General features: G+C 35.9%; 1 protein-coding gene and 1 pseudogene across 6 annotated transcripts in view; both read right to left on the bottom strand.

Annotated features, from left to right (window-relative positions):
• The window catches only part of CCSER1 (coiled-coil serine rich protein 1), a 1,292,599-nt gene that overhangs the window by 699,214 nt on the left and 565,835 nt on the right, over positions 1 to 27,550 (bottom strand). The window lies entirely within an intron of this gene.
• Positions 650 to 4,768, bottom strand: LOC113263141 (insulin-degrading enzyme-like; annotated as a pseudogene).

Genomic DNA, 27,550 nt, shown 5'->3' with positions numbered 1-27,550 from the left:
ACTGAGCCACCCAGGTGCCCCGAAACCTATACATTCTGATATCAGAGCAACTGTCCAGGTTCCAATTTACCCAAGATGAATAGTAGAAATCGTGACAAATAATCAAAAGAAAACTCAGTAAGGGACGGGGTAGGAAGTGCTAGAAGTGAAGTCTTCGAGCCCAACAGATTATGTGTAGAGACACTTTTTTTTTTTTTTAAAGATTTTATTTATTTATTCGACAGAGATAGAGACAGCCAGCGAGAGAGGGAACACAAGCAGGGGGAGTGGGAGAGGAAGAAGCAGGCTTATAGCGGAGGAGCCTGATGTGGGGCTCGATCCCAGAACGCCGGGATCACGCCCTGAGCCGAAGGCAGATGCCCAACCGCTGTGCCACCCAGGCTCCCCGAGACACTTTTAAGTTGTCTATTATGGCAGAGATTTATTGATTAATTAATCCATTCATACATTTTTCAACAAATACTTTGTAAGCGCTTACCATGTGCCAGTTAGTGGGAATATAGTGTTCAAAGAAACAAGTTTCCAGTTGAGAACTGAGAGGACTAAGTTAACTAAGGCTTACTGGGTGTGCCAAGAGGAAGATAATTAAGAAACAGAAATATGTGAGGTACAAAATTAAAAACCTTTGTCATTTACTAGCTGTCTGACCTTTCTTTTTTTGTAATTTAATTACTTTGGATTTTTAATATTTCTACATAATGACATTTGACAATTCTTTTTTTTTTTTTTTCCCCTTCCTGTTTGTCTCTCTAATAGTGAATCAGAAGCTATTAAAGTGGCCGAAGTTGTTTTCCTAGCCCCTGGAGGACTCAGGGATGCATCCACTTGAGGAATCCGAGTTTGGCAGCCATGAAGTTAGTATGTGGTTTCACAAGGGGAAACAGTGGCAAACCATGCTTGAACTCAGCACGTTCTGAATCACTCAGGTTGTGCCAAGGCTGGTGCTTGTGACAAGTTTATATCATTTTGGCATGGGAACTCTCCAACCATAGGACAAGAAAGAATCCATTTCCCTGGCAAGAACATGAATGGATACCTTATGTCTCCTTGGAGCATCTACTGCCAACATTTCCTTGCAGAATTTGATGATATCCCCCTCAGTAGGTGTCTTTATTTAAACATGCAACTTCTGTATTATATCTGTCAAAACTGTGCTGCTGGAAGATGATCTCCCCCAATATTTAGCACACTCTGTGGATAGTTTCTTTGGTTTGTCTAGTCAATGAATTGCTAATGCTTGAATGTGTTTTTGAAAAGCCTCTTCTGTCATGTCCTCTATGGTCTTCTCCATGGTTATTAAGAAAGCTTCCACTCTGCTTTTGTCTGTAGGCAGTGAGGTGGCTTTTCTGACTGGATGATGAATCACAAGCCCTGCGTGCCATTGGCTTGACGTGGCCCACTGAGGATGATAAGCCCAGCTGCTCCCTGGTGAGCAGGGTATTGAAGAAGCAAGGCTCACAGATGATCTAATAGAAGAGCTCTAGAAACATATTCTCTGAGATGCTTTGCATGTCCGTCTGGTGGTATATCTCGATGCCACAGTTATTGTGAACTTCATTCCTCTGCTGATAAACAAGCCACCCTCTGTCAGGGAGCCAAACTTCTCTATACCGAACCAGCTGACTTGGAAGGAGAGGATTCATACGAGCATGTTCAATAACGATGTCTTTAACTATCTGCATAATTCCTAGTGCAGCCTGATTTGTTATGTTTCTATGGGAGAAGGGCTTCAGTCTGCAGCCATTGCAGGAGCTGAGGTATGAAGGCCTTAAGGGTGACATCATCCAGAGCTTCTTTTAATTCATCTTTAGTCCAGGCCACTTCACAGCCATCAGCAAGCGGAGGTAGTACATGGCGTGCTGGCGAGGCTGCCCAGCTTGGAAATTGTTGAGAGCACATATATGCCTCTTTGATAACTTCAAATCTTCTTTCATCAATCTCAAAGGCAGCCATTTCCTCAATAACCTTCTTTAGCAAAATCAGCTGCTTGTCATCATAACCTTTCACTGAGAGATACATCCCAAAGATGGTATTTTGGAGGTCATAGCTCAAGCCTGCTAGCTCTGCCGCATATGCAAATTCATTGAGAAAGTCTTTGAGAATTCAAGTAGCTCAAGGCACAAATAGGCCATGTTCCAGTGCAAGGGGTCCATATAAGCAAATGGGCTGAAAAAGTCAAAGTTGAGACAAGCCTCTGGCAAGAAAAATTTACCATCTTGTTTGAGTCGGTTGCTCATATCCTTAATAAGAGAAGGGTATGGTGCCATTTCCTTTTCTAATGACAAAAATCTCAAAATTCGTAGGAATAAATTCATTTTTCATCGGAAGTTTAAATTTCCTGTTCAGGTCAGCATTTTGCCATGTCTTAATGACTTTGTCTGGTACAGCTTCTTGCTTGTACTGGGTTCTATGCCACTCTTCTGCATGATCAATTTTTCCTTCAAGACTTGGAAACTACTGCAACCCACACATTTTCTGGTCTGAGTTTATCCAGGACCATCTCCATTAAGGCAGGTCTAAATTCTTCCAGTAAATATTCAGCTGGGAGCACTTCTTCTAGGCGATAATAATTCAATATTCCTGCAATCTTAGAAATACAGCTCATGGCCTCTCTTTACCTTTAAACCTAAACGCAACAGCATTCAAGCCCTTGCACTCTTGGAAAACCCATTCTTGAGGTCCTTCTGCATATAACTTCTGAATGTATTGAAACATGTGCAAAATTATATCTTCAACATGGAATAATCCTTCCTCAGTCAAGTCCACATTAATGACAAACAAACACATAAAACTTCAGGCTCTTTTCCTTCTGCCCACCAACAGGAGTATTTACTCAGCCCTTTAAGGTCTGATAACAGACTTCCAGGACCTTCATGCCGAATGAGATGACTAAGATAACGGCCAGGATTTGATCTGTAGTATTTCTGAAGACCAGGTATGGGAAACGTCACATAAAGATTCCTGACATCCTTAATGGGTACTATTTTGTAAAGCTGTTTAAGATGTTCTTCTTGGAAAGGGTGTTCAGGAAATTCTGGCAGTGGGACATTTTTGTTCTCAACTTCAGAAAATAACTTTACCACCAGATTAGTCAAGTCTTCTCAAGATTCACACAAATAGCCATTAAGTTGGATGAATAATAAGTAGAGTGGAATGTCAGTAGCTCTAGCCTTTCATCAAAGCCTTCGTGGTTTGGTCTAGTCTCTAAAATATATTTGTTACCTGTCCCAAATTTGCTGAAAGGATTCCCTGTAGCTTTTCCAACTGAAAGAGTCTCCGGGCATCGTTCATCACAGGCTTCTCATGTTCTGAATCAACCACATTCACCTCTTTATCTTTGCAACTGTTATCAAACAAAGGGCACAGGAAAAATTGTGCAAACTAGACTACCAGTTTATTATCAAAGGCTATAATTCAGGAACAGCCAGATGGAAAGGAGGTACAGGGCAAAGGTACCTGGGAAGACGCACAGAGGACACTCTTTCCCAAGCCTCCATGTTTTCATTAACCTGGCAGTTTTTGACCTTTCTGAAATTCCTTAATATCTGAGTACTTCAGTTTCCTCACACGAAAAATGAGAAGAATATTGCTGCTTAATTTATGGTTGCTGTAAACATTAAAATGAGTGATGAAGACTAATATGTGTTAATACATGTAAATCACTTAGAAGGACTGCCTGACTTCTAATCACTCAATAAATATTAGTATTAAGAATTTCACAAATGTTGCATGTTATGATGATGAATCCTGTTTCCTATTAACATTAAAGCATATTACCAAAGTTTATTCAAGGTACAGCTAACTCTTAACAGGTATTGCTGATTAGATCTACCAACCAGAGCAAGTCTTTTTCAAACAGGGGTTTCTGTTCAAAACAAGGTCAACTGGAACTCTGAAAATTTTCCTAAAATTATTTAATTTGCTATTATCTTTGAGATAACTTTCAAGAAATACACTTCTCTTAATAAGACTGACATGCCACATTCTTCTGTTCAGCAGCATGTCTCTTGGGTCTTAGAAATTACAAGGAGATCCACCAGTTCTGTCAAAATCATGAGTGCTAGAAAAATACTAAGGATACACAGCAGAAAATCTATCTCCCTGATTTCAGGAGAACTACACTGAGATTAAAAAGGGAAATTGTTTCACTTCATATTTTAAATTATTATATTAAAAAATTACTTGAGGAGCACCTGGGTGGCTCAGTCTGGTGAGTGACTGACTCTTGGTTTTGGCTCAGGTCCTCATCTCAGTGTGGTGAAACTGAGCCCCAGGGTCTCTGCACTCAGTGTGGGGTCTGCTTGGGATTCTCTCCCTCTCCCTTCCCCTCTGTGTATCCTCCTGCTCATGCGCTTTCTCTCTCTCTCTCTAAAACAAGTAAATAAAATCTTTTAAAAAATTATCTGAAACACCACATTTACTATTAGTGGCACTTCTGACAGTTTGGAATGCACTTCTCTAGTGTAATCCCCATACCTGACACATGAATAGACTGAACTAGATGCTGTGCAAATTCCTTTCTCAAGACCATACAGCTAGGTAATGGAGGAATCTGTACCAAAAGCCCTTCTCCTGACTGTTGTTCAAACATGGAACCAACTCATCCTCACATACCGTGGCAACTGGCCACCCCAGTTATAGCTGATCCCAGATGGGGAGACATTTTACTCAGGGACAGTTTCATTACACCTCTACCTACAAAGGTCAGACTTTAAAACATCTGTTTTATAAAAGAAAATACTCTGCACAGAATATCCAAACTCATTTTCTCTAAAAAACTATGAAATATTAGCTAAAAATTCATAAATGAAAATAATTTTAAATGTTAATTACATAAATTAAAATGTGCCTATTTTCGGTTAACCCATTACAAACAATCTGTATCAATTTTAAGATGTACATATTTGTAATTAACTTCTTAAGGGAGAAATTCACATGTGTGTCATAGTAGTAATGAGCTTCAAAATGGAAACTGCTACATTTTTAAAACTCCAAATTATAATGAAGATAGAATAAACCCCATCATCCTGAAAAATATATTTTCTTACTATTCACATTTGTGTTCTGAAATTGTTTCTCCATGTGCTACATTGAACAACCTTATCTCCTTGTCAGTAAAATTATCTCCAGAACAATGGTCTACACTGCCAAACTATCTGTAACTGAATGTAATAATAATTCTTACGTTGTTTCATTGCGCACCTCACAAATTCGAAGAAGAGTCAACAAAAAATAATTGTTATTATGTTTTGACATTTTGAGCAGATACCTCAGCTCTCTCTGGAGAGGAAACAGGCTGCATTTTTACCACTTAATCTCCAGTACTCAATTATTCGTTCTCATGTGATCTCTAAATAAATATATGGAGTTGGTTCATTCAATTTTAGTCTTCAAGGTGCTGAAGAGTTATTATTATACAATGAATCATTTTTCCTTTGTTAAATCAATTATAGAACTCAGATAGAAAGGGATCTTGCCAATAAGTAATCTGGGCAGAGTTTAGAAGCTATACATTTCATTTAAAATATTAATCAGCAATTTGTAATTTTTTAACTTAAATTCACAAAGTCCTCTTTGATCATATAATAGTACATTTTTAAGGCTGAGAATTTTACTCTAACATACAGGTCCTATCAATGGACTTTTGGAATAAGAGTGGTTGAGATAAATGAGCTTATTATAATTCATTAGAAAGTGGTATGTGGATGACTGCCTACTTTAATTAGTTTTATTACTGTAGGAAATTGTTTCATATGCCAGGCTCATCACCAAGCACGCCTGGAAAACATTAGAGCAGTAATCAGACTCGATATGAGGTACCTTTCATTAGGCAGTATGGCTAATGGCACTTATAATGAACAAGGAGGGTATTGAAAAGATGGACATGACAGCATCTAGCAAAAAGGAACTTATCAGATCAACTGTTTTTGTGAAGCCAAATGCAAATTATAGCACTTCAAAATACTGTTGTGGCATACAGGGGGCAAGACTCATAACTATGGCAAAAGATTTAAGTATCTCAGGTTCATCTAGTAAATCTCAATACAAATTTTCTATGATTCATACATTATTAGAAAATGTTAGTAATTGGATCTTCTAACAAAGTAATCCTTCAAATGATATTTCTTAACCATCAACACCCCAAGAAATAATACACCTAAGACTTTGATCAAATAAAAAAAAAATCAAGTCATAATCTGAAAGAAGCAAAGCCAAATATAAAACACATATTTCAGAATAGAGGTAAATGAAAAATTATAAATACAGTCCATAGGAATTGTCTGGGTTCTGAATTGACTGTTTTATAAGTACAGACTTATAAAAATTTTTAAAAATGTTCTTAATAATTTTTTACTACGTTCAAAATTAACCTTACAAACATTTCATATTTAAGATTTTGGCCTTATGTAAGTATTAGAAGTTATACCTCAAAAACTAACTAGAAAATAAAGGCAATTCTATGCACCTCTATCTCACTCCTAAGACACTCATACCATTCATAACTTCACCAATTTTATTTTACCATACCTTGTTAAGTAGTGTTTAGGAAGCACAATTGTCATTTCACTGATCAAGAAATGAACATTATTATTTTTTTTTCTTTTTTACATATACTGAGAGCATGTTGAAGTTTCTGACTACCCAATCTAACCTTTACTTTTATGGGTACATTCTTTCTATATTTAGAATTAATTATTCCTTCAAATATGTGAGCTATATATTCAAGACATTCTAATTTCTCTTCTGCTATTACAGAAAAGATATTATCATAATTTCAGGCAAGGAACTGCAATTTCTGGCCCCTCCTCTAACATATTTTGTTTTTACTGGAAATATCCTAATTACAAAGCATTATAGTTCAAGGAGCTATCAATTAGCAACAAATGCAGAAAACATCAGAAACTGATTTTCCATTCAATGTAGATGTCATCTATGTCAGATAAAGTCTAACTTTAGAAACACTGTGGGAAGGTGGAAAGGCATTTAACCATATCCTTCTGTTCCTGAGTAGTCTTGTTAAAACAACAAGCAAACCTAACTATCATCATTAACAATAACAGACACCACATGCACCACAGATCGAAATCTCTACAATTATTTTTAGTGTACTAAAAAAAGTTGCTTGCCTACGGTTTACCAGTAGTTTTCAAAATTACAGTGTAAACATCCTGATTTCCTATTCTATGACATTGATTCAGCATACAAGTCTGCCATCTATTGCTTTTTTTTTAAAATAAAAAAGCATCATAAAATTAAACAACACATGCTTCAAATTAAGATCACTAGTATTAGAAATGATGGCCATTCTGTATTCTCTTAAAAAAAGATTACTCTTTTTGGATTACATTCCATTTTGTTTGCAATACAGATTACTGATTAGTGAGTATAGTGGATATAAAAACTCAGGAGGAAAAAGAAATTTTTTTTTTTTCTTTTTAGGTCATAAAAGGAAAGGATCTTCACAAGAAAAGACACTTAATAGATAAAATCATTTTTTAACAAATAAGAAAAGCCTACTTTTCTTTAAGAGGAAATCAATTTTAACAGACAAGTCTCAGTAATTCTGCCAGGATGTTCTTGAGATTAGAGAATGATTTGAGGCTTCATTTTATCTACTACACCACAACTCAAATGTTTGAAAACTACAATAACTTAAGCCTAAGCATAAAAATATTTTTAAGGTAAAAAAAAAAAACAAACCAGTCTGGTGATTGATTGATTGATCTGCCATAAAAATATATATATACATACATATTTCCTTCTCAATTTTCCAAAGACAGTGAAATATTTTCATTTTGTTCCAGTAGTGAGTGTAAGTTATACCTGACATTTTATGTGAGAAATTTTGCTTTTTAGCATACATAAAAGTCATCAATAAATAATAAACACCTATCTGGTAAGTCACCCATTGTCCATTAAAAAGTAGTCTTAATTTTAATACGGAATAGTAATTAATATGAAGTTTGCAATATGTTTACTCTCACATTTTTTTCCTCTCACATTTTTATGAGACAACTGCAAACTTTAATAAATAGTATATTGATTTGAAAACAAACTCTAATAATAATCTTCATTGTCTCTGTAAAACAATATCTTTGAAAAATAATGCTAGGAAAATCTCTAAGAAATAATGGGATGTATTTATAATTTAATATTTCATTTATATGTTACATACTGTCTGAAGATTATTTTCTTTTTTTTTAATTACAAAAATGTTATCGACATTTTTGCTTTGAGACCAAATGTTCTGAGTGAAAAGACAATGTAGAACTACCATTTATGAGTAGAAATATGTAATTTTTTGTCTTAGTCTGATTGCACCTGGGATTTAGACAAAGATCAAAACCTGGGGGTCCATATAGGCAAAATTTACACTGATTATATGTTCCTGCTTGCTGCCAGTGGTAATGACACCTAAGAATCACTCCATGACACCAATTTAAGTCACAACAATGTAGGAACAGGAAACCAGAGGATACATTACACAAAACTGTGTATAAAAAGAAAAACAACTATTATCTGCTAAGGTTCCAAGTGAAACAAATTCCATGCCAATATCAGGATCTGTAAAATGGCACAAAATTGAAAACCTTCAAATTAACTGAACCACCACATCCATTAGGGCCCAACACAGCAGATTTGAAAGTTCCACATTCAAAACAGCACCTAACTTTTATGAAAATGCCAATTTTGTTCTACCTCTTTGTTCCCTTCTTTTCTTCTTCTTCTTTTTTTTTTTTCTTTTTCTTTTTGGGTATAGTTGACACACAATGTTACATCAGTTTCAGGTGTACAACAGAGTGATTCCCCAAGCTTATACATTACGCTATGTTCACCACAAGTGTAGCTACCACCTGTCACCTACAACGCTATTACGATACCATGGACTGTAGTCCTTATCCTGTGTCTTTTAGTCCAGTGACTTATTCATTCCATAGCTGGAAAGCTATGTGTCCCATGACTGTTTACCCATATTGCTTGTCTCCCCACCTCCTTCCCCTCTGGCAACCATTAGTTTGTTTTCTGTATTTATAGGTCTGATTGTTTGTTTGTTTTTTAATTCCACATATGAGTGAAATTGGTATTTATCTTTCTCAGTCTGTCTTATGTTACTTGGCATAATACACTCTAGGTCCATTCACGTTGTCACAAATGGCAAGGTCTTTTTCTTTTTTATGACTGCATAACATTCCATTATATATATAAATATATAAAATATATATAATATATATATAATATATATAAATATATAAAATATATATAATATATATACATATATATGTACACACACAATTTATTACATATATATACATATATCACATCTTCCACATATATATGGTCATATATATATATATAGATGATATATATATGTGATATATGTATATATCACATCTTCCACATATATATGGTCATATATATATATGTGTATATATACATATATCACATCTTCCTTATCCATTTGTCTATTGATAGATACTTAAGTTGCTTTCATATCTTGGCTGTTGTAGATGATGCTGCAATAAACATAGGGGTGCATATATCTTTTCAAATTAGTGTTTTTGTTTCTTTGGATAAATAATAGCAGACAAAGGAAGACTTTGCATAATGGCAAAGGGAACAGTCCAACAAGATGTAATAATCAAAGTGGCATGAAACTAGAAATAAATGACAAGAAAAAAAACAGGAAAAACACAAATTGTGGAGGCTACACAACATGATGCAAAACAATCGATGAGTCAACAGAGCAATCAAAGAAGAGATCAAACACAAACAAGCAAAATAGAGACAAATGAAAATGAAAACACAACCATCCAAAATCTTTGGGACACAAAGAAAGCAGTTCTAAGAGGGTAATATATAGTCATACAGGCCTAGAAACAAGAAAAACCTCAAATAAACAATCTAACCTTAAACCCAAAGGAACTAGAAAAGAAGAACAAACAAAGCCCAAGGTGAGCAGAAGGAAGGAAATAAAAAAGATCAGAGCTGAAATAAATGACATAGAGACTAAAAATCAATAGCAAAAAATCAATGATACCAAGAGCTGGTTCTTTGAAAAGATAAACAAAATTGATAAACCCTTAGCCAGATTCATCAGGAAAAAAAAAAAAGAGAGAGAGAGAGAGAAAAAAAAGAAAAAGCACCCAAATAAAATCAGAAACAAGAGAGACGTAACAACTGACACCACAGAAATATAAAGGATTATAAGAGAATACTACAAAAAATATATATACATGCATAAATTGGACAGCCTAGAACTAGAAGAGATAAATTCCTAAAAACACACAACCTTTCAAAACTGAATTAAAAAGAAATAGAAAATCTAAACAGACCAATTACTAGTAATAGAATTGAACTGTCATTAAAAAACTACAAAAAAAAATAAAAGTCCAGAACCAAAAGGATTTACAGGTGAATTCTACCAAACATTTAAACAAGAGTTAATAATTTTTCTCTATTTTTTTGTTTCTTATTGCCTGACATTTTCTAAAGACAATTATTTTATTTGGTAAAAAGGTTTTAACATTCTCTCTCTAGTTAGGAGCAAAAGAAAGAATAGGATGAAAGAATAATACATTTTAATTTCTACCAATCAACTATAAATGTGTATGATGGTATAAATGAGTTAAAAAATTTTTCATTTAAAAATACCCATTTAAAAATACCCATAAAAATTTGTTCACTCAATGTTATTTGAAGGAAAATAGATGATTATCAAATCATTAGTAAGAAAAATAACAATTATGTATAAAAATAATAAAAAAATATTTTTTAATTCTTTAAACATTTGGATTACAGGATGCCTGGGTGGCTCAGTCAGTTAAGCATCTGGCTTTGGTTCAGGTCATGATCCCAGGGTCGTGGGATGGAGCCCCACATCGGGCTCCCTGCTCAGCGGGGAGTCTGCTTCTCCCTCTCCCTCTGCCCCTCCCTCCTGCTTGTGCTCTCTCTCGCGCACGTGCGTGAACTCTCTCTTTCTCTCTCTCACATAAATAAATAAAATCTTTAAAAAACAAACCCAAAAGACCATTTGGATTACAAATTTAATAAATCAAACTAACAGCCTTAGAAATATTTTATAAACAAATATCATTTGAAATGAAGAATAGCTCATACCTTATTATAGTGAAGAGATTTTATCTTAAAGATAAGAATGTTATGGCCTGAATGGTTGTATTCCTTCCAAATTCATATGTTGAAGCCCTAAACACAAATGTGAAGGTATCTGGAGGTGGAGCCATTGGGAGGTAATTAGAGTTAGATGAGGTCATGAGGCTGGAACCCTCATAATGAGTGTCCTTCTAAGAAGAATCAGAAAAACCAACGCATGTGCACACACACACACACACACACACACACACACACACGTACACACATACACCCCCCACACACATACACTGCGCACATGAAAGTGCTCCCGCGCTCAATCTCTCTCTCTCTCTCTCCCTCCCTTGCACCCTCCCTTCCCCCCTCTCTATCTGCCCTGTGAGATCACAATGAGGAGACCCTCTGCAAGCCAGGAAAAGACCCTCACAAGGAACCAGATTTGCTGGTACCTTGCTCTTGGACTTCCTAGCTTCCAAAACAGTGAGAAATAAGTATCTGTTGTTTAAGCCACGCAGTCTGTGGTGTTTAGTTATAGCAAGCAGAGCTAAGATAAAAAACAACAGGGGTGAACTAGGGTAATTTACGGAAATATTAGCAGCATATAAGTACTTTAAAATTATAGCTATATAAAAGGTTCAATAACCAAGAATGCATTAAAAATTTCATAGTTATATTTATGATAGCAAAAGTAGTCTGACAAAAAAAATAATTTCTGTATTCGCAGGATAATGATAAGGTTCTGAATGGAATTTTATAAGAAGCAAACTCTTGCCTCTAGCATTTTTTTTCTTTTGAAACAGATGAAAAACATCACAACTGCCATCTCCCTAACTCAAGTGATAGATTGCATTTGCATTATTGTTCAGATGACTTGTTTAATTCAGACTTTTAGTAAAACAGTTTTGAGCAAAACATTTCATTCGTCTATGTGAAAAACCCAATTTCTTTGTCATTGCATGTGGTTATGCTTTTTGAGTGTGTACATGTGTGAAAAGAAAAAGACAGCTTGTGAGAGAAAAAGAGTGAAGCAACTGAGTATGAGAAGAGAAGAGAGCGCACCAGTGAAAGAGATTTGGAGGAAGGGGCAGTAGAGGAAGAGAGAATGAGAGATTACCGTGGATGGTAACCACCCAGCACACTAAAGGATAACACATAAATGATAGTTAATATAAGGAATATAACTTGCATTGAGGTTTTCTCTTAATATCTGAGGGTAATATTAAGATGCTGGAGATTGTGTTTGGTAAAGCATTCTTGGATATATATCTTATTGTTGAAATATTGATCTAAATGACCCATGATGCTCTCTAAAAATGGTAATTCTTATATGTCCTAATTTTTCTTTTTTTAATCACAGTTTTTAACTTTTCACTCCCATATTTGGTAGCAAACCTTGATTGAATGCTGTATTATCTGCAGCTGTGTAAAAAATTAAATGGAACCAATATCGGTCATCTCAGGAATCTGGCTGTTGTTCAGCTGGGTGTTGTGACTCAGGTCCCCTGAGGTTGTAATCAAGATGTAAGCCAGGTCTGTAGTCTTCTCCAGTATAGACTGAAGATAAAAGATCCTTTACCAAGCTCACTCACATGGGTGTCCTCATAGATCTGCCTCAGGACATGGAAGCTTCTCCCTGGGCAAGTGATCCAAGGGAAAGTGCAACAGAGTGCCCAAGAAAGGTTAACCTGGATATGAATGATTTAATATGTCATATAGCTTTGTAAAAAGCATGTATTTTTACAGTAATCTAGTTAATGATACCCACAAAGACATTCACAAACCAGGAGCATTTTGAACTCCCTAAGTTAGGACAATCGTTTGGTTTAGTTCAGCATCAACAAACTGAGAATCAACTGATCCCTAGGGAGAAAAGAGAACATAGACAATTGTCAAAGCAGAAGAACTAACTGTTTAAACCTATGGCATTCCTCAGATTATCAAAGAAATGGCAAATTTAAAATTCACACACAATCATATGATGTCTTCTGGTAGCGAAGAAAGAAAGAAAGAAGAAGAAAGAAAGAAAGAAAGAAAGAAAGAAAGAAAGAAAGAAAGAAAGAAAGAAAGAAAGACAAAGAAAGAAAGAAAGACAAAGAAAGAAAGAAAGAAAGAAAGAAAGAAAGAAAGAAAGAAAGAAAGAAAGAAAAAAAGAACCAAAAATATTTGTTCTGTATTTGCATTTTGCTTCTTCTGGAATTGTGAATGGTTCCACTATGGTTAAATTATTCTCAGATTAGTTTATTGTACTGTACTGTATATATATAATATTTTGTATTTTATATGTATACATTTAATATACATATTATATATATAATATACATATATATATAATATTATATATAAACAGAAACACGGAAAAGCAGAAAAATGAATCTGTTGCGTCACATCCTCTAAATGTCCTCCTGTGAAATCCATTGAGAAAGCTCGGTAGACCAAATTTGCTAATGTTAAGATAGTGACTATCATGTGCATTTTGAAAAATTTGAATGATGCCCAGAGCATCTGTTAGGTAGCTGGACACCATTCTCCTGTCAGATAAACAGCATCAACTTGTTCAGTAATACAATTACATTCGACAGGTAATTCTTAAGTTGAACTGACTGCTAAGGTAGTGATAAATTGCTTTGACTCTCCCAAAGTACAGAGGATACATCACATCTCAAATGAGCTCTAGTGCACAAAACGTAAGGGTACTCAGACTACATAAATGCTTTATATCTCTTCACTGTCCCTACTTCTGTATCAGTGGAAAGAAAATAAGTATGAGTTACTGTCAGGATTCGTGAACACAGAGAAGAAATCCAGAAAAAAAAATCAACTCCATGAAAATACAGATGTGTATGCGTGGGTATAAAATTAAGTTTTAATACTAGGTGACATTTCTCACGTAATGACAAGGTCATTTTGATTATGATTTGCTTCATATTCTTTGTACAAATTTGTTACATATACATAATGTATTCAAATAAATATTTAATTTTGTTTGAGCATTCAGATAGTTCACTGCTCTTTACCTAGATGTACCTATTGTTACTTAATGCCCATGATCCTAAAAATTTGAGTTGTAAATAAAAAATTTGCAAAAAGAACATTTTACATGAACTGAGAAAAGTATGTAAACGAAACTTTCAGGAAGTTATTTTCATAAATAGGTATCCATCTACATTAGACTCATCTGCTATGTTCAAATATGGGTTGAGATTGATGGATTTCATCTTTAGATTTTTGGCACAGCACAAGGCCCCAGATTTCCAACAATTTTTATTCTAAAAGTTTCCGTCTATATTATTTTATTAAAATTTAAAATATGCGTTCCCTTTTCTTCTTCCAATGCCTTCAGTGATCCTGCCTACCCCCTTGGATTCAAACACCACCTCTCACAGGAAGCCATACAGCTAACGGTCCTGAACTACCTGTATGTCCTCAGACAGATCATACTTACATCCATACTTCAACCTTCTTTCTGCTCAGAATGATCTTTCCCTATACCATCACAGTCTGCCTTCTTCTTAAAAATTCAACGCAAATATTACCCTCTGGGAAATCTGGAATCTCTTGGTCTAAATAAGATGCCCCATTTTTGTATTTACTTAAAAATACATTATAACCCTTATAAATCTAGCCTATAATTGTAGTTTGGTTTTGTTTTTTCCACCCCTATTCCTCATCAGACTGCAATTTCTTAGAGAAGAGAAACCATGAACTTAATTGAATTTGCATCCCTGACTATAGTGGGATGACCGGCAAAGAGTAAATATTAGAAACAAAACAAAACGAAACAAATAAGCAAACAAAAACACTGTATAAGCAGGAAAAATGGAAAGAGGGGATGACTCTCCTTCAATGTCTGTATTCCAGATCCTAACAGAGTACAGAGCAATCCTAAACAGGTCTTCAGATATGCTTCTTAATTGCCAAAGTGCTGGAGTGAGGGATCCTTGGGTAAAATATCTGTGTATCAGGTGTTCATAGGTCAAGTAAGGTTTAAAGGAAAATAATATTAGAATGTCCCTTAGGGAAACAGGTAAGAAATTTATCTCTCTCTCTGTTGAAAATCTGCATATGTATGCATTGCTAATAGCTGTATTAGGATTTTATGCAGTAATTAGAATCCTTTAAGGAGACCAAAGGCTATTTAAGAAACCATTTTTGTTAAAAACAGGTTTCCCAAAGGACTTGTACAGGTTGTTAAATACTAAGCCAATTTAGGTTTGATATAGCAACGCCTCCGAGAACATAGAAGAGAGTTAATTAAGTGAGTTAGTGACCTGTTTGCTAAGAATTATGTTCTTGATAGGAAGGAAACTTGGACAGAGACATTTTACAGAGACTGTTGCAGCCACACTGAGTTGCCGTACAGATACAAATTTTTTTTCTCTACTTTTCACTTGGGAAAAGAAAGGTGTATAGACCACCAAAGGAGAATGAGAACAATGAGATACCTCATGGAATAAAGAAAAAATTATTTTGTATATACAAAATGATTGGTTGGTTTATTAGGTAGTAAGGGATATACACTGGTTAACAGTACAGTTGTCTTCATTAAAAGTATATGGAAATGACACAGTCCAGCAGAAAAGAGGCTATGAACTGACACTAGTAAGTGACTTTTTAGGAAATCACAGGTTAGGGATTTTCAACTAATTCTCTAGTTGAGAAAAAATTTTGCAAATGGCATAAATTAAATTACATTTTCTTTATCCTTCTTTCAAATCACTTAATAATAGTTTAAGTTGTACAGTTAATATTAGAATTAATATTTAAAATTTTACACTTCTTTTTTAATAAACACTTCGATTCTTACAGAGAAAATATTATGGTCTGCTACTCTGCTTTCCTTTCTGTTAAAATAAGGCTATGCTCCATGCAGCCCACACTTAAGGTACTATCATCATTAAATGACAACTGATGTCTCTGTAGGCATAAGGCACCTAAGAAAAATTAATTAGTATTTTCAGTGTGTTCCATAAATGCAGCTTTATTAGTGATGATGATGTTGACACTCAAAGACCAATACTGTTTCTTCTCCATAGCAGATGAATAGCTTTCTGGATTATAATTCTACTTATATTCTACTAATCAAAGTTAATCCTGTAAAAAACAAACAAAGACATACACCTTGTTTAGAGACATTATCTCCTGAAATACTTCCCATTTGGCTATTAAATAAATGTGTATTAAGTTCAAGTCTGCCCTAATTGATTATTACAATCTATCTGGAATGTCAGACTTCACACAAATCCTAGAAGTATGGTGGGTGCTCTGAAAAAGAAGAATCAGGTGGTAGAGGAGCATATTACAGGAACACATTATCTGGTGAGCTAGGATAATGTAGTGCAATATTGAAATGTCTGCTTTCTCCTCATATATTTTCCCTCTTACTCTCATTCTAAGCAAGGAAGTAGGCTTAATTTAAAGGAGAGTCTATGGGAAACAGAGGCCCTTTATAAAATCCTAAACATCCTGAAAAGACAATGCTGAGGATACTAGAAAGAACCAGGAAAGTGAGAAAACATTTGAGGAATAGCAAGGAAGTGAGGGGAGATTCCAATAGTAGACAGAAGGAGAGTTATAGTGGTCTCATGAACAGGGGAGACTTAATTCTTGTTTCTGGCACCACTTGGGGAGGTGGCAAAGACTCAGCAAGGAAGAGCTATCTTGTTCAGTCTTAACTTAAGAGGCTATGTTCTAGGTAAAGAAGTTTTTAATCTTTCCCAAGGTGCCACTGCTTTACCTCTGACTACCCATCAGACTGATATAACTTCAGATACCCAATAGTTGGACCTAAGCCCCAAGGAAAGTAACAATGCAATCCAGGGAACCCATTGTCAGAGAAAGGAATTAGAAGAGAAATAACCATAACCTGGAGTTTTTGTCAAAATAAAACTGGAGAAGTAGATGACAATTTGAATAACAGTAATAAAATTTAAGGGGGCTGAGGCTCAATGACAGTCTTTCTAGAACTAAACAAACATATTGTAATGGAAAAACATTTTTTTTCCCTAAGACCTGATTTAGTGACTAAAATATCAAGTAAAGGAAATAAATCAAAGCACAGAAAGAAAAAAAAAAAAAAAGAAAGAAAGAAAATTACCAGGAAAAAAAAAAAGATAAGAGATTTGGAAAATAAATCAAGGAGACATAATTAGCGAATAATAGAATTTCCAGACTGAAGAAAAGGAAGAGATAGAAGAGAGAAAGTAACCATGTAATCACTTAAAAAAATAAGATGAAGAAAAACCTGAGCTGAAGAATGACTTATGTCTGCAGATTGGAAGAGCTTGCTGAGCTCCAGGCAGAGCTGACACAAAGGAATGCATATCTAAGGATTCACCCATCTAATGGGATTATGCATTAAGAGGCTTGCAACATTAATCACCAAATGCATCAATAAATGTGATTATCTCAGAATGGAAATATTTTAGATTATCTGACTACTCTTACTAGATGATATTTATTATTCTATTGTTTTTTGTTTGTTTTACAAAAAAAGTATTTCCTACGGCTGCTATCACAAATTAACCATAAACTTGATGGATTAAAACAGAAATTTATTCTTCTACAGTTCTGGAGTCCAGATGTCCAAAACTGGTATCACTAGTCTGAAATCAAGGTGATCACAAGGGCATATTTTCCCTGGGGGCTATAGGGGAGAACCCACTGCTTGGTTCTCTCAGGTTCTAGTGGTTGCTGACATTACTTGGCTTATCGCTGATTCACCCTAATCTCGTCCTCTGTTGTCACATTGCCATCCTCTTCTGTTGGCATCAAACCTTTTTCTGCTTCTCTCTCATATTTGCAATGACATTTAGGATCCATCCAGATAAACTGGGATAATCTCCCCATCTCAAGATCATTAATTTCATCACATCTGCAGAGAGCCTTTTTTTCAAATAAGATAACATTTACAGGTTGTAATCTGGACCATGATACACTTTGGGGAGACATTTTTCAGCTTACAACCATATGTATTTTTTATAGTATAAAAATGATAAGGTTACTTTTAGTATGAAATAACAGGATTTGGGTTTTTACATAGGCACTATTATTGGAGTCATTTATATTGTTTTCAGAGGTGAGAGACATAAACAGATTTTTATTTTTAAATTATACCTATGGCTACACTGTAGTGAACTGTTTTTGTTGGAAGTAGGTATACAAGACTGCAGTAGGTGGTCAGGTAGGAGGCTGCTGCAGGCCTGGGTGAGCCAAGAGAATGATTCAGACTGGGGAGAAACCACAAGCAAAGTTCTCATGTAATTACAGATTACCCCTTAAAACATAAACATATGTAGGTAGTTTTTGAAATTACTCTTTATGTTTTAATATCCCCTACCTGAAAGAGAGCAGGGACTGGACTCAGGTCCCTTCAACCCTAACAGCAAAATCCAGCGCACCTTGATAGCTGAAACTCCACGGCTCTTGAGTAGCAAATCTCGTAGGAATGTAGAAGCAAGATGCTTACCGACTACAAAGACCTCAGGATACGGGACCAAACCAGTCTGTGCCAAGGTGGACCCCAGTGCTGACCTTTCATCGACTTTTTCCCTCACTTATAATACTAAAAATCATACCCAGGGATGGAGATTTGACATGCTAATTAAACATGTGATGCATGAAGAAGCATGACCTCTAAGTGTACAGGCACCAATAGATCCCACCTCTACATGCTTAGATGTCACCCTTTTCCATCTTAAGCCTCTTTAAAGCACTGTCTGACCTCTCCTTGGAGAGTGAGACTGAGGATTCTTTCCTTTGTGCTGTCTCCCCTGTGCCTGAGCATATGTGCCTATAAAAGTCTTGCCTGGAATTCCCCTTTGGCCTCAAGTCAATTTCTGTTGCGTAGAAAGCCCAAGGGCCCAGGTCAGTAACATAGCTTTCTAGAAAATTATTTGACTATAATTTTACCATTTCTTTTCCTTTTTTAAATTAAATTTTGTTTCTTTGAATTGGCTTTATATATTTATTTGAAGAGAATCGAAATTTTTACTATTCCTCTTCATAAAGAACATATGGTGTTCTCTATTCATATTTTTATCATGTAATAGAGATTTTACACTTTTTTCTATAGAGGCCTTAAACATTCTTTGCCAGATTAATTAATTCTTTTTTCCCCTTTTTTAAAAAAATGAAGTATAGGTGACATATAATATGATATGTTTCAAGTGTACAACTTAGTGATTCAAGAATTACTTACATTACTCATACATTCATTACTCATTATACTTCAGTAAATGTAATTACCATACAAAATTTTTACAATATTATTGACTATAAAAAAGAAAACAAACAAAAAGTGATATTATTGACTATATTCCCTGTGCTATTGACTTATTTATTTTATAACTAAAAGTTTGTACTTTTCTTTTTTTTTTTTTTTAAAGATTTTATTTATTTATTTGACAGAGATAGAAACAGCCAGCGAGAGAGGGAACACAAGCAGGGGGAGTGGGAGAGGAAGAAGCAGGCTCATAGCGGAGGAGCCTGATGTGGGGCTCGATCCCATAACGTCGGGATCACGCCCTGAGCCGAAGGCAGGCGCTTAACTGCTGTGCCACCCAGGCACCCCAAAAGTTTGTACTTTTCAATCCCCTTCATCTATTTCACCACTCCCTCCTTTTTCTGACAACTGCTAGTTTGTTCTCTGTATTTATGAGTGTACTTCTGTCGGTTTGCTCATTTGTTCTAGATTCCACATATAAGTGAAATGATATAGTATTTGTCCATTTCTTGTTTATTCTTGGTCATGTTAGTTAGCCTTCTTATGAAATGCCTGATGCTTTTGTGCCTTCTTTTGGTGTGGGACATCTCTTCTCACTTCGATGGTTTACAAGAGTTTAAAATTCACTTCCTCACTAATCTGATATTCTTACCAATACCTGGAAGGAAAAATCAGTGAGCCCACTGTTTTAATTCTACTATTTAATGATGCCCAAAGTCAAGGGGCTGCTTTTAAGGAAGCTCTGCATTAGATTCCTTTCCAATTCAGTTCCAATTTGGATAATGTTTATAGATATTGAGTCATAAAAATATCCTTCTTCAGATGCAACAGACAAAATCAGTGCATTATTGTCATTATTGTTTTAACTTATCTTCCTTGAAGACACTGACATTTGGATAGTTGAATAATTAGTTGGAAATTATACATACTCATCTGATAACTAGGGGGCCAGAAGACTGGAAGTAGTAGGTCATAATCACATTTATTCATAGGTTGATCCTTTTTCTAGTCACAAAATTTGACTTTCTCGTTGATGGCTAAAAGCTGTATTTTCTCCATTCATTTGCGTACTCACTCGTTAAAAAAAAAAATACTTATCAGCCACATATTAAATTCCAAACAGTGTGATCAGATGAAGATACAAAGATGAATAAGATAAAATTGCTGTTATCATTGACTTTACAATATTATTGTACAACAATACATAAAATAAAGAGTTACAGTATAATTACATACTGCTGCTGTAGGTGAAACCATAATATATTATACAAGTGTATACGTGGATGTCTGAGTATGCTCAGTCAGTAACAACAGCAGACCGACCACTTACTCTGCATCTACCGTGTGACAGGGAACTGTGCTGGGGACTCTATCTGTGTCATTTCAATTTATTTTTACAGAGTCTTATAAATTATGTATTATTATTTGTCATTTCATGTATTCAGATCCATCCAGCTAATTTTCTTTTTCCTTCAAGTGTCAGCTTACATACCACTTTTTTCAGGCCTTTCTGATTTGGAAATGAGATTAAGCACCCGCCACCCTTTACTCTCATGGTTCTCTGTCCTTCTCGGCTATCACACCAGGATTATTTGATTACTGTTTGGATTCACCAAACAACAGAATGTTTCATGAGTACAGAGTTCTTGTCTGCCTTATGTATTTTTATAACCTCAGGCACGGAACTCGTTCACAAGTGAGTGAATACATAAGCAAACGTACCTCTAGCCCATAACAAGAAACAGAACAAGGGTTCAATCTAGATCTCTTTTTAAAACCTGTATTTTTAATCACTAGAATATTTTATTCCTTAATGGGATAGAACATTTCCATTTGTTTAGGCTAAATATTTTTCATAAATTGAAAGTACACTAGTTTTTTTTGAGTTGGCTATTATTGATAACTTGTAAACAACAAATCAAACAACATGTATGTTCAATGTCTTAAATGAATTCAAAATAGTATTATCAAATTTACTTTTTGCCATTATTGAAATATTAATAGATAATAATATTTTAATTTTATAACTATAATAGTAAATGCTGTAAAAGACCCAAATGACAAGATAAAAATTCAAATTATGGAAGATTGCACATTTTTTATGACAGGAAAATAGAAATGAGCTCATATCTTCCCCCAACTAGATGTTAATGGTAAGATCTTATTTAATAGTAGCATTAATTCACATGTTAAAAAGAATAAAATTATGTACAGTCAGCATTCACATTGTAAGTGAACGTAATACCTTAACTTGAATGTATTCTAAAAATAATTTATTGTTTGGAATTATAGTCACTTTTCAACCCAGAGTGGCATATATTACCTCTTTTACTCATTTGTTCATTATACATCCCGCATGTCTTATTCTTAGCCAATAATGATTGCTTAAAAGACTATTTTAAACTTGGTACACTTTCTTCATAGGAAAACTAAAGAAATCCACAATTATAAAGTTTCTTAGTAAGATATTTATACTCCATCTATAATCTTTTCTAATACTAAAATACAGATATAGGTTTTCTATTTCTGAATAGAAGTATGCATGCCTCTATACACATTTAATTCATTTACGTTTATGTAATACATATACACATTTTTATATAAGATATATACACATTTAGAAATCCTAGTATTTAATGTTTAAAAATGTTTATATCTCATAGCTGCACTTTGCTGAGATGTTTCAGAAATCTATAAATTCAGGTTTTCTGCTTGACTTAAATTTAAAGGTAGTATCTGGACATTTTAGGAAAAAGAATCACTAGTTATGACCATAAGATCAAGTTTACAGAAAAATTCTAATTTTTCTATAAAATCAGCTATTTTAACAGTATTTTGTGCATATGAAAACACTAACATCAGAGGGATTTATAAATTGTGGCACATGCTCTCCTCTGTCCTGAGAAATTTATAGTCTACCCCATCTCCCTCTCTGACAGGAAGCTATAGACATAAAGTAAAACACCAGAGTACTTGCCAGTCCTATAGCTGTTTCTGAGAAATTTCTTATTTACAGGTTTTGTTTTATCGTGTCAGGTGATTCTGTGATGCTAGCCACAGATGATTATTGGTGGGTGGAAAAAGCTTGGAGCCAAAGCTGACTTTGGGCAGAAACACGAGGAGAACCTATTAATGGGGGTGCTAATTCTGGCCTGTTATGCGAGATAGTAACTTGCCAAATCAATAAAAAATTTCTCTGAACTGTGTGAATATCAACCATCCCAAATGTCTATAGAAGAGAAGATAATAGATTTTAGATAGCAATGAAGCTCAGCCAACAGAAGATATGACGTGGTGCGAATTAATGTGACAACAAAAGCCCATCCTAAGAAGAAGTTACTGGCTAGACACTAAGGAAAATTGAGAGAATTAAGAAACAGCAGAGCAGAAAAGACAGATAAAGAAAAACAACACAGAAGAGGAGTAAGGAACATGGCAGACTAATCTGGTGGCTGTTTGGTTATGTGACCATGAGAAACACAGTGAGTACTTAAAATGTAGGATGATTTTCCAGTTCACCATGAGTTCTCTGCTGGAGTTGTACCATTTGCAAGAAGTGACTGTGCTCATCTTTTCCCAACTCCAAGTTCAGTGACTTGACTTGGTAGCTTGAAACCGGCATGGTGGAACAATGACACCACAGAAATTGGCAAATGCTGCAAATCATTTTTTTTTGAAGATTTGATTATTACCCATTTATCAGCACACCACCGATTCCAGCGATTTTGCTTCTGAAACTATTTCTTTTCCTCCTCGAACCCCTGTTTTACTTATAAAATAAACTTACTTTTGCTGAGGTAGCTTGAGTTGTTTGTTTTTTCTCCTGGATGCAATTTTCTATTCAGTGAGATTTATTGAAAGTCTATTATTGATTAGACACTGTAGACAATGCATTATGCACAACTGATTTTGAGATAAATAAGACAACATACTTGCCATCAGATCAATTATAGTCTAATGGAGAAATACATAAATTATTCTATCACTGTCACAGGTGCTATAATTAAGTTTATTTTGAGAGGTCATTTTGAAAGAATAAGCATGAAAGAAAGACACTAGGCCACTACTTAGGAGGAAGTGTTGGTGTCTGGAAATATTACTAAGAGAATTTGATAGTTGGTCTTGGGCTTGAAGGATAGCTAAGCTTTAGTCATACAGATGGTTTAGGGAAAGGTAAAAGTTATTTGAATATATACCCAAAGAAAAGAAAAAGGATTTAAGAAAAAAGAGATTGGAAGGATGATATAGAATGGTAATAAGAGATCATGACAAAATGGGGAAAATTCAAATACCATAGTCTGAAATATCATTAAGTTCCCATTCCCATCAAGCATTAAGTACTCACTGTGGTTCTCATGGTCACATAACCAAACAGCCACCAGATTAGTCTGACATGTTCTTCACTCCCCCTTACCATCAACATGAGACATGTGAACTACTCTCAATTCACTATCTTAGTCATAAGCCAGTCTTTGGCCTATGTATCTCCAGTACCCTTTATAACTAGTTCCCTAATTAGCAAGGTCATGTGGATTCTTTGCCAATTTTTAATCTGTTACTTTTTTGCTCCCTGGTTCCATGGATCAAGTGGCCAAGATTCTGGAGCACTACCTAGGCTTTATTACTTCTTTCTCAATACCACTTTTTAAGAGTGAGAAAAAATAATAACAAACCATAGTAAATCTTTTTATTAATGGAATTTTTTGTTGTTGTTGATGATAGAGGAAAAAAAGGTTACTTAAACTTTAATCTGGGTTTGAATCTGAACCTGTAAATTTATTTTTGGTTTAAATAATATATTCATATCAGTGGACAAAACACATGTAAGCATCCTCTCTGTTCCTTATTGCAACATTTTAAGCTAAGGTTCTGCTGTACTTTCAAGGGGTAGTTAATGAAATTTAAGAAGTACTTTTATTCAATAGGTACTTAATGAAAACCTAAAATATGCAAGGCACTTTTCTAAGTATTTCAGAGGATATTTTATGTTTATTTCTTGTCCTTTACCAGTTCAAAATTTGATATGAGAACTGAGAACATAATTTTTATATCTTTTCAATTCTTTTTTTTTTTTTTTTTGGTTAAAGATTTATTTATTTATTTGAGACAGAGAGAGCATGAATGGGGCGGAGGGAGGAGAGAGGGAGAAAGAGAGAGAGGATGCTCAAGCAGATCCCCCACTGATAGTGGAGCCCATGCAGCCTGATCCCAGGACCCTGAGATCATGACCTGAGCTGAAATCAAGAGCAGATACTTAACTAACGGAGACACCCAGGCACCCCATCTTTTCAATTTGCATTAAAAAAATTGTAAGAAAATTCATGTGTGTGTGTCTATCAAAAGAATCTCAAAATTTAAAATAGAGGCTATTTGGGACCTCGAAGTTAAGATGGCGGAGGAGTAGGGGAACCCTTTTTCAGCCGGTCCCCTGAGTCGAGCTGGATAGGTACAAGACCAGCCTGAACATCCACGGAATCAGCCTGAGACTCAGGAAGATACATCTGGATCTCTACAAATGAACATCTCCAGCGCTGAGTATTGAGGTACAAAGCGGGGAGCCCTGAAACCGCACACAGATATCAGAAGATAAACGGAAGGGGGAGGGAGCCGCCGTGTTCGGGCCCGGGGAAGCCGTAGCCACCTGCACGGGGGAGCGGGCAGACTCGTGGATGACACCTGCGAGACAGCAGACTGAGACTGTGAGCCGGGAGCGCGCACCACCAGACTTCTCATGGAACCCGGTGTGCTCACTGGATCCAGACTGAGACCGGGAGCTTCCGGAGTGCGCGCTGGGGCGGCTGGTGGTGTTAGAAACACAAAGGAGAGAGACGCGCCGGCCCTGGAAGTGAGGGCTGGGACGCCGGCTGTGGGGTGCACATCCCGGGACGCTGCAGGGTTAAGCAGCGCAAACAGAAACAGAGTTAAAGTGGCCAGAACATCAGTGGAGAATGGTCTGCAATCCCTCTGTTCTGAGACAGAGGCTGGGATTCGGCCACTGCTGCTCTGACTCTCAGAAGAGGCACAGCAAACTGCCAGGGAAAGCCGCCAGAGAACAAAAGCCTGGAAATACCGGCTCAGGGAGTGCCCATCCCCATCCCCCCTCGCAGGGGACACGGAGACTCTACCCAAACAGGGCTGCCTGAGTATCGGCGCGGCAGGCCCCTCCCCCAGAAGGCAGGCTGAAAAATCAAGAACCCCACATCCCCAAGATTCCTATAAAACAATGGGCACGGCCTGGGTCCCGGACAATAATTTGGGCTCTGGACAACCCCGCAACCTCTCCTCGTCAGAATGACGAGAAGGAGAAATCCCCCCCAGCAAAGAAAAGACAATGAGTCTGTGGCCTCTGCCACAGAACTAATGGATGTGGATATAACCAAATTATCAGAAATGGAATTCAGAGTAACAATGGTCAAGATGATGTGTAGACTTGAAAAAAGTATGAACGAAAATGTTAATGAGAATATAGAATCTCTAAGGGCGGAAATGAGAGCGAATCTGGCAGAAATTAAAAATTCTATGAGCCAAATGCAGTCAACGCTAGAGGATCTGATGGCCAGGGTGAATGAGGCAGAAAAATGTATCAGTGAATAACGGATGGGTTATTAGAAGAGAAAGCTAAAATAGAATCTGGACTCAAAAAAATCCATGCTCAAGAATGTAGGATACGGGAGATTACTGACTCAATGAAACGTTCCATTGTCAGAATCATTGGCATCCCTGCAGAGGTGGAGAAAAACAGAGGTCTAGAAGAGATATTTGAACAAATTGTAGCTGAAAACTTCCCTAATCTAGCAAGGGAAACAAACATTCGTGTCCAAGAGGTATAAAGGACCCCTCCCAAGCTCAACCACGACAAACCTACACCACGTCATGTCATAGTGCATTTCGCAAATATTAGATCCAAGGATGCAGTATTGAAAGCGGCCAGGGCAAAGAAATTATTCACATACCAAGGCAAAGGTATCAGAATTACGTCAGAGCTGTCTACACAGACCTGGAATGAGAGAAGGGGGGGGGCATTTCTAAAGCTCTTTCAGAGAAAAACATGCAGCCAAGGATCCTTTATCCAGCAAGGCTGTCATTCAGAATTGATGGAGAGATAAAGACCTTCCAGAATCGCCAATCATTGACCAATTTCGTAACCACAAAACCAGCCCTACAGGAGATGTTAAGGGGGATTCTATAAAAGTAAAAAGGCCCCAAGAGTGATACAGAACAGAAAGTCACAATCCATAGAAACAAAGACTTTACTGGCAACATGGCATCATTAAAGTCATATCTCTCAATAATCAGTCTCAATGTAAATGGCCTAAATGCTCCCATAATCCGACACAGGGTTGCAGATTGGATAAAAAGACATGACCCATCCATTTGCTGTCTAAAGAGACTCATTTTGAACCTAAAGATACATTCAGACTGAAAGTAAACGGATGGAATACCATCCCTCATGCCAATGGACCTCCAAAGAAAGCTGGGGTAGCAATTCTCATATCAGACAGATTGGATTTTAAACTAAAGACTATAGTTAGAGACACAGAAGGGCACTATATTATTCTTAAAGGATATATCCAGCAAGTGGATATGACAATTATAAATCTATATGCCCCCAACAGGGGAGAAGCAAGATACACAAGCCAACTCTTAACTAGAATAAAGAGACATATAGATAAAAATACGTTAATAGTAGGGGACCTCAACACTCCACTATCAGAAATAGAGCACCCATGCAGAAAATCGACAAAGAAACAAGGGCTTTGAATGCCATACTCGACGAGTTGGACCTCATAGATATATATAGAACACTACACCCCAGAACCAAAGAATACTCATTCTATTCTAATGCCCATGGAACATTCTCAAGAATGGACCATGTTCTGGGTCACAAAACAGGTCTCAACTGATACCAAAAGACTGAAATTATTTCCTGCATATTCTCAGACCACAATGCTCTGAAATTGGAACTGAGGCACAAGGAAAAATTTGGAAGAAATTCAAATGCTTGGAGACTAAGAACCATCCTGCTCAGGAATGATTCGATAAACAAGGAAATCAAAAACCAATTTAAACAATTTATGGAGACCAACAAGAATGAAAATACAATGGTCCAAAACCTATGGGATACTGCAAAGGCAGTCCTAAGGGGAAAATACATAGCCATCCAAGCCTCACTCAAAAGAATAGTAAAATCTAAAATGCAGTGTTTATATTCTCACCTCA

This window comes from Ursus arctos, unplaced genomic scaffold (genome assembly GCF_023065955.2).
Source record: "Ursus arctos isolate Adak ecotype North America unplaced genomic scaffold, UrsArc2.0 scaffold_9, whole genome shotgun sequence".
In the NCBI taxonomy this organism is placed as follows: domain Eukaryota; kingdom Metazoa; phylum Chordata; class Mammalia; order Carnivora; family Ursidae; genus Ursus; species Ursus arctos.
The sequence above is the reverse complement of the archived record's forward strand: the minus strand, read 5'-3'. Positions and strand labels throughout refer to the sequence as shown.